This window comes from Eptatretus burgeri, chromosome 3 (assembly GCF_056783735.1).
Source record: "Eptatretus burgeri isolate ZD-2024b chromosome 3, Ebu_testis_v1, whole genome shotgun sequence".
Taxonomy (NCBI): domain Eukaryota; kingdom Metazoa; phylum Chordata; class Myxini; order Myxiniformes; family Myxinidae; genus Eptatretus; species Eptatretus burgeri.
In genome coordinates, this window is record NC_140963.1 from 111,545,724 (window position 1) to 111,554,073 (window position 8,350).

At 45.7% G+C, this 8,350-nt stretch overlaps 1 long non-coding RNA gene across 1 annotated transcript in view; it reads left to right on the forward strand.

Annotated features, from left to right (window-relative positions):
• LOC147030733 (uncharacterized) overlaps nucleotides 1-4,937 on the forward strand; it is a 27,187-nt gene extending 22,250 nt beyond the window's left edge. Inside the window, exons 2-3 of the long non-coding RNA XR_015055809.1 lie at nucleotides 2,057-2,145; nucleotides 4,803-4,937. This is a non-coding gene — a long non-coding RNA (uncharacterized LOC147030733). The remainder of the gene's footprint in view (nucleotides 1-2,056; nucleotides 2,146-4,802) is intronic.
• The last annotated feature ends 3,413 nt before the right edge of the window (nucleotides 4,938-8,350 follow it).

Below are 8,350 nucleotides of genomic sequence, written 5' to 3' on the forward strand. Positions count from 1 at the left end.
GGAGAGATCAAGTTGGGGTGCATCGTTTGGCAATGTCAAGATCTCGGACCTTGATTTTGCAGATGATGCAGTCATCTTTGCGGAGACTTTAGACATCCTCTTGGGGGCCCTCGAGGTGCTGAATGAGGAGTCGGAGCCGTTGGGATTACGGATTTCTTGGGTCAAAACAAAGATCCAGGCTTTCGGTGACATCTTGGATGCTGCTGTCCTGTCTGTGTCTGTTTGTGGTGAGGATGTTGAGGTCGTGGATAGATTCACTTACCTTGGCAGTGATATTCATGTCTCCGCAGGTTGTGAGCCGGAGGTCAATAGACGCCTGGGTCGGGCCTGGGGAGTCATGGATTCACTGGATCATGGGGTGTGGCGCTGCCGGTACCTGTGCGGGAGGACGAAAGTCCGAGTCTTCAGGTCCTTGGTACTTCCAGTCTTGCTCTATGGGTGCGAGACTTGGACTTTGACCAAGGATCTGAGACGGAGACTTAATTCCTTTGGTACCAGGTCTCTTCGGAGAATCCTTGGCTATCGCTGGTCGGATTTTGTGTCCAACGAGCGGTTGCTGAGAGACTCGGATGAGATTTGTTACCTGCATAGTCCGTGAGCGTCAGCTGCGGCTGTATGGACATGTGGCTCGTTTTCCTGACGCTGATCCTGCTCACCAGATTCTCTCAGCGAGGGAGTCTCATGAGTGGAGGAGGCCAGTGGGCCGACCACGTGCCTCATGGTTGCAGCAGGTTGACCATCATCTCAAGGAGATGGGGATGGGCCTGGCATCTGCCTGGGGGATGGCCAGACGGAGGCCCCTGGAGTACCGGCGGAAAGTGGACGCAGCGACGCGCTGTTCTGGCACATGCTCCCATACCTGACCTGACCTGACCTGTGGGATGAACAACAAAACAATGGGGGAACTCCAGTGATGATATTAACTGTTATAGAGGAATAGTACACTTTATCAAAGCTCGTATGTTCTGCGTCAAAAGACAGTTTGATCGATTGGTTTTATCGACGGAAATCTTCACTTTGCCTCTGATGGTGGTTAGCATACCTTTGTTAACTTTCAATAGACATACCTATCGTTTTATAGCAATTATCAAGTTTGGAATGGTCTTTTTTCTGCAATCTTTTAACCAGACTCGGTGATGTAACGGTTGGAGTGTCAACTCAGAGTCTGGAAGGTTGGCTGTTCGAACCCGATCCTGGCCTACTCATTCCAAAGATTCAAAAATAAAGGCAATACCCCTGGGTGCTCACCTGGTAGCAGCTGGATAAGAAAACCAGGGAACTACTGGCAGGCATGGATGACCCACAAAATATTTAACAGAGAAGTAAGTGAATACCTATGGATTTTATTTATGCAGAGAACAAACTTTGGTTCATCATGGATGATGAAGATTGTGGTCAAGTTTCATTGAAATTATATGCGTGGCTTCGGAGAAGAAAGCAAATACATATTTGGCGGGGGGTTACCCCGTCCCCCCCCCCACCCGTGTAGACCCCTATAGACCACGATTTAAAAAGCAAAACATTTTATTGTTGTGAACAAACTTTAGAACATCACTGGTGATGAAGGTTGTGGTCAAGTTTCATCGAAAATATGGCTGTGGTTTCTGACAAGAAAGCAAATAGCTATTTTGGGGGGCAACCCTCTGGTAGACCCCCTTTGACCCCGATTTTATTTAAGGATCTGAACAACTTTTGGTATATCCTGGGTTTTGAAGGTTGTGGTCAAGTTTCATCGAAATTGTGTGCGTGGTTTTGGAGAAGTAAGGAAATACATATTTTTGGGGGAAACCCCCCAGTAAACCCCTTCAGACCCAGATTTTTTTTTTAATGTTGTGAACCCACTTTAGTGCATCACAGGTGATGAAGGTTGTTGTCAAGTTTCATCGGAATTGTGTGTGTAGTTTCTGAGAAGAAAGCAAACCCCCCACCCCCCAATCGATCCCCTTACGGCCCAATGTCTTTTTTGTTTTTTTTAATGCCATGAACAAAGTTTGGTACATACTGGGTGATGAAGGTTATGGGGAATTTTCATTGAAATTGTATGTGTATTTTTCAGAGAAGAAGTTGCAAGTGTTTGTGGACGGATGGACGGACTGATGGATGGATGACACACCATTCCATAAGCTCCCTAGAACTATGTTCCAGGTGAGCTAAAATGGTACATGTTGCTTTCTTGCTTGACACTCAGGATTTAAAAAGAATAGAGTATGAACAAACAACCTTAGGTTGAAGTTAGAATGGACAAGACACTGGAAAAGATTCATGATATTATTAACAGGACAGGGGACGAATGACAACAGCTCGACAGGATGGATTGAATGCAGTGAGCTTAGCATTTAGAGGTGATTTCACCAAGCCGAGTAACTGCATGCCCTCTTGAAGAAAATCTTACTTATGACGAGCAAAGGAACCCGGTGTGGCTGAGAATCGCCAGTTTCCTCCTTACACCCATTGCCCTCCCTCATCCCACCCCACCACCTCCCTCCAGAATCACACCCCACCTCACCTCTTCTCCTCCCCCTTCCTCCCACCAAAACCCCAGCTTTCCAGATTTTCACCCCACCCCTTCCCCTCACTCCACCCACCCCACCCTTTCCCCTCACTCCACCCACCCCACCCTTTCCCCTTCCACCTCACACCCTCACCTCCCCCATCAAACTCGTCCCCCTCCAAATCCAACCCACCCCTCCAGAATCCTACCGCACCCCTTCCCCTCCCTCCTCCCACCTCCACCCACAAAGGAATTTTCACAGGATATACATTAAAATGTCGGTGTACATAATACACCAACACTTTAATATATACCCTGGTACCACCTCTGGGTGGGTTAAGTTTGCACAGACTTGCTGAGAAATGTATCATCTGTGTTTTCTAAGAAGACTATTCATGTTTGTGTGATATGCACTTAAAAGGTTCTAGATATGGTCTAAATGCTAAAGGATGCATTCCATTTGTAGTTGGTGTTGAAGGGGTCAAAAGGGTCTAACCTCTCAAGTATGTAAAAAGGGTCTAAAAAGGTCAAAGAGGTCTAAAACTAAATGTTCAAGGGTCCAAGCTGTCTAATCTGTCTGAAGGGTGTAAGTGATCGTTGGGGTCTTCGGAGTCTAAATTGTCTTAAGTGGTCTTAAAGGGTTTTTGGGGTCTTTAGAGTTTGATGGGTCTTTGTGGCCTTAAAAGGTCTTTAGGGTCTTAAATGGTCTTCGGTGTTTTAAGGGGTCTTTGGGCTCTAAAGGGTCTCATGGTTCTTAGGGGTCTTAATTGTCTTTGGGGTCTTAAGGTTCTTACAGGTCTTTGGTGTCTTAAGATTCTTAGAAGTCTTAATGGTCTTTGGGATCTTAGAGGGTCTTCAAGGTCTTAAAGGGTCTTATGGGTCTTAAGGCTCTCAGGAGGTCTTAAGGGTCTTCAAGGTCTTCTGGGGTCTTAAAGGGTCTTATGGGTCTTAAGGTTCTCAGGAGGTCTTAAGGGTCTTCATGGTTTTCTGAGGTCTTAAAGGGTCTTATGGGTCTTTAGGCTCTCAGGAGGTCTTAAGGGTCTTCAAGGTCTTCTGGGGTCTTAAAAGGGTCTTATGGGTCTTTGGGGTCCAAAGTGTCTTTGTGATATTAAAATCTTAAGGGTCTTAAAAGGTCTTGGGGGTCTCAAGGGTGTGAAGGGCATTTGGGATCTTCAGGGTATTTGTGGTCGTAAAGGGTCTTCTGGGTCTTTATGGTCTTTGGGGTCTTCAGGGTATTGGAAGTATTAAAGGCTCTTCGAGGTCATAAAGGGTCTTATTGGTCTTTGGGGTCTTAAGGGTCTTCAGAATATTTAAAGACTGAGGTGGTGGATGAAAATACTCCAAGGACAATCCCCGGGAAGGACTTGGTTTCTGTGCCAAATTTGTTGGTGGGCGGCCCAGCGTCTTTGCAAAAATACAGGAACATACAGACATACAGACAGACAGACAGATGACAAATTTTATTTATTTGATGTGCAAGCAAATACAACCCGTCGCTTCGCTGATTGGAATATTGAGAGGAGGGGGAGAAAAAGAGGGGTGGGGAGAGTGGAAGGAGGGAAGGGAGAGAAAGAAATGGGGAAAGGGAGAGAGAGGAGGGGGGAGTGAGGAGGGAAAGAGGGTGGGGAAGGGGGCACCCTCAACTTCCTCACATCAGCACTGCACATCCCACATGGCTTCGGTACCGCAGCACATCTGCTCCTTGCATGCCAAAGCACATGCTTGCGAGACGGCCATGTTAGCTGCACCACTTCCACCTCCACAACAAATTTGGTCCATGTGCCCACGAAAACTGTGCACCGCACACATGTAACCAAGCATGTAGGCAGGGTCGACGTCACGGGGGGGGGGCATTCGTGGGCCATACCCTCCCAAATGAGTTATTGTTCCCCCCTCACCCATCTGCAGGCCAAGCCTTTGGCGCCAAACTTTGTGTTTTATGAATCAACTTATATTAATCATATTAAAAGTGAAAACCTTTTCGCTAAATGAAATGCAATAAAAGCAAAAAGAGAAAGAGAGAGAAAACGTGGCTTGCACGTCGGCTATATTTTGCGGTGTGTGTGTGTGTGTGTGTGTGTGTGTGTGTGTGTGTGTGTGTGTGTGTGTGTGTGTGTGTGTGTGTGTGTGTGTGTGTGTGTGTGTGTGTGTGTAAGAGAGACTTTGCAGCATGTTTTTAAATCGGAATTGGGTTGGTGTGGTGGTTGTTGACAGCAAACTCTTATTATCAAGCATTTACATCATAGATTGAGTTCTCAAACGGCAGCTTGTGCCCCCCGCCTCTGTGGTTACCCTCATGCCCCCCAATTAGATGTGTTCTGACACCGAGTCTGCATGTGGGGCACTCGCCAAGTGGCTTAAGCACTCAAGCAAACCATCGGCCATCTCACTCTCTGGGGTCTTAAGACGTTTCTCTGAAGCCGCCATGTTTTTTGGCCTACTCAACCGTGCCTTGACTTGGAACAGGCCAGAATGATTTCTTCACGATAACGTTTTTTTTTAACTTTACTCATTCATATTATCGAATGCCTGTTCATCATTGCTACGAATCGCTGGAGACATCGCTTTTGTAAGTGCTGTTTATTCAAATTAGGAGCTTGGAACGATTTCATGCATTATATGATACAATCTTCCACGATCTACTCTCACAGACGAATTCAAGTATATCATCGAAATATTTTTTTGGTTTTGAGGATCGGATGTCATCCAGACTGAATAAGTGTCGAAATCTGGTAATTTGAAGAAGTAACGAGTCTTATAACAAAGCTTATATACCTATTGACTTTAATAAGCAAGGCTATGGTCGCTCCTTCTCCAAATATACACAAGAAAATGTGAAATTTCTAAAGCATTAAACTTATCTTTTTCTCCTGTTTGTTGAATTCTATTGAGTGAACAGACGATTTCTGAAAGTGCCAAAATTAACGAGCTTCATTGAGCTAGCTATATGATTTCATGCATTCACTGCTTGACATCGTGCCCTGTCCCCCAGAGGGACTGCTCATCCACAGCCTTTGCCAGATCTGTGTCTATATTTTGGAGGTTTCGTAAGGTGCTCTACATAGTTAGGGAATTTTAGCAAATTGTATTGACCATCTGTGAAAAAATTGCTTACCAAAAAATTTCTTCACTAACGTATTCATCTCGGTGTCTACTAACACCTATCAATTAGTGCAAACCCAAATCCTTGTGGAAAATTCTGGGGAGCCAATCAAAGTTCGGGTGCTCGGAGGTCCTGTGCGAAAAAATCGGAAAATTAACTTTTGCCAATATTGACTTGTTTTATGTGACAGGCAGTGTGGCAACGAACTTTCACATGGCGACCAACATGACACGGACAGTGATGGTTGAACATGTCGAGGACACTCGCTCAAAATATATGTTTTAGTTCATTTCTCGTGGAACAATGTGTATTGTTGTAACATATAGTTATCATATCACTTGTGCAAACTTCAGTCACTATATCGTATAATTTGCTTGTAGAAATTTGCTTCAAAATATTCTCATTATATTGATATGGTAAACTGAACACATATAAAATAAAGAAAAAACAATGACAATTGGCAGATGTTTGTTTCTGTAGTTGATGATTTTCGAAGTTAGCAGTCCGGAAATTACGTCTTTTTTCTATTAAAAGCACTCAAATGTACATATATTTATCTAGAAGTATTCCATTAAGTAACTAGTAGTATTCCCCTGTTCATTCTGCACATTTCAATACCAATCATGTAAAAATATGGCGCATTGCTTTGTAGTTATGGCTAATTCACTGATTTTCGGAAATGGTCAAGATTTTCTAATGGGGGTATGCTTCAGGTGTGAATATTTAATGGGCCGCACACCAAAAAATGAGGACAACAGGGCAAAACGAGTTACTGAGATCCCCATCTTTCATATGAGACCTCTTGTACCTTTGTGTCAAGCCATTTGATTAAGTACCAAAACAATCTGACCTACACTGCTGGCCTATTTCCTAATACAGAGCAGCACCGTCCCACACATTTCTCCCTCTCTCCTCTCTCCAGACGTGTCTGGGCGGTGATTATGTCCAGACGGTGTTTGTCTCCGGATGTGTCTGGGCGGTGTTTGTCTCCAGATGCGTCTGGGTGGTGCTTGTCTTCGAACATGTCTGGGCAGTGATGATGTCCAAACAGGAATTTGTCTCTGGATGTGTCTGGGCAATATTTGTCTCCAAACAGCTTGGCTCCGGACACGTCTGGGAGGTGTTTGGCGCCTAACGTGTCCAGGTGGTGTTTGTCTCGAGACGGCATGGCTCCTGACACGACCGGGTGGTGTTTGTCTCCGGATGTGTCTGGGCGGTGTTTGTCTCCAGACTGTGTTTATCTCCGGACCTGTCTGTGTGGTGTTTGGTTCTGGCCAGTATTTATAGTATGACCGGTGCAAAATGGATTTCAGACATTATTTTGTTTCCATCTTCACTGTCATTTTGATGAGACACGAACAGTACCGCTATCTACTGTAGGGCACAGAATCATTTTGATGAGACAGTAGGAATGGTCATTAATGCTCCACCACACGTCTGCCTTCCCTTCCACTCACCTCTCGCTGCCTTCCTTTCCCCCACCCCTCCTCACTCTCCCTCCCTCCTCTCTCTCTCTCCCCCTCTACCTCCACACTCCCCCTCTCAATCACACACCACTCTCTCCCTCCTCTCCCCCTTTCTCTCCCCCCTTAATGTTCCCATCAGTGAAGCAACGGGTTGTATTTTCTCGCCATAGAATACATTTAACTTTTCCCTTCCTGAAATTATATTTTTCGCCTGGCCTTACTAATCACAATTACATCATCAGTCCTTCCTTAATAGCTTCTCCACCCTCAGCTGACCTAAAACATGTCTGAATACCTACTTTAATAATTCCCACTACAAACCTTGCTGCCTCCTTTCTATTTAGCATATGGCCATCATTCTGGAAACAAGCCCTTTGTCCCTGAAATGATTCCCACTGCCTCTTCAATGTGAAACCTTTCCCCCTACACCATGCTTCCAGCCATTGGTTGACATCTTTCATTCTGCTCATAATTTGTGTATCACTTCTTAATCTTGGGGAATCACAAAAACCATTACCTCATAGCCCTTTGTTTTCAGCCACTTCTCCAATATCCAGTATCTATTTTTCAAAACCTCTGAGTAAACTTTCCTGAAATAATTTGCTCCTTGGTGTACCACAACCAACTTCCTCATATCGTGACCCGATACGATATCATTTACCCTTCCTTCAATGTCTCCAACTCTGTGCTCCTTCAAAACTGCACAGAACTCTATGTCTATGTTCCTTCCTGCAGAATGAAGAATCGACATATTTAATGGTTTCATCACCAACAAATACTGTCTCCCAGACTTCATTCCTTCCAATCTCCGTTGCTGTACCCTCACCACCACCTTCACTCTCTGCACCCTTCCCACTGCCTGCACTTACTGCACCCACCCCACTGCCTGCATTCACTGCATCCTCACCTCTGCCTTCACACGCTGCACCCTCTTCACACGCTGCACCCTCTTCACACGCTGCACCCTCTTCACATGCTGCACCCTCTTCACATGCTGCACCCTCTTCACTACCTGCACCCTCTCTACTGCCTGCACTCCCTGCACCCTCACCACTGCCTCTACTCATTGCCTCACCACTGCCTGTACTCGCTGCCTCACCACTGCCTGTACTCGCTGCCTCACCACTGCCTGTACTCGCTGCCTCACTACGGCCTGAACTCGCTGCCTCACTACGGCCTGAACTCGCTTCCTCACCACTGCCTGTACTCGCTGCCTCACTACGGCCTGAACTCGCTGCCTCACTACGGCCTGAACTCACTTCCTCACCACTGCCTGAACTCTCTGCCTCA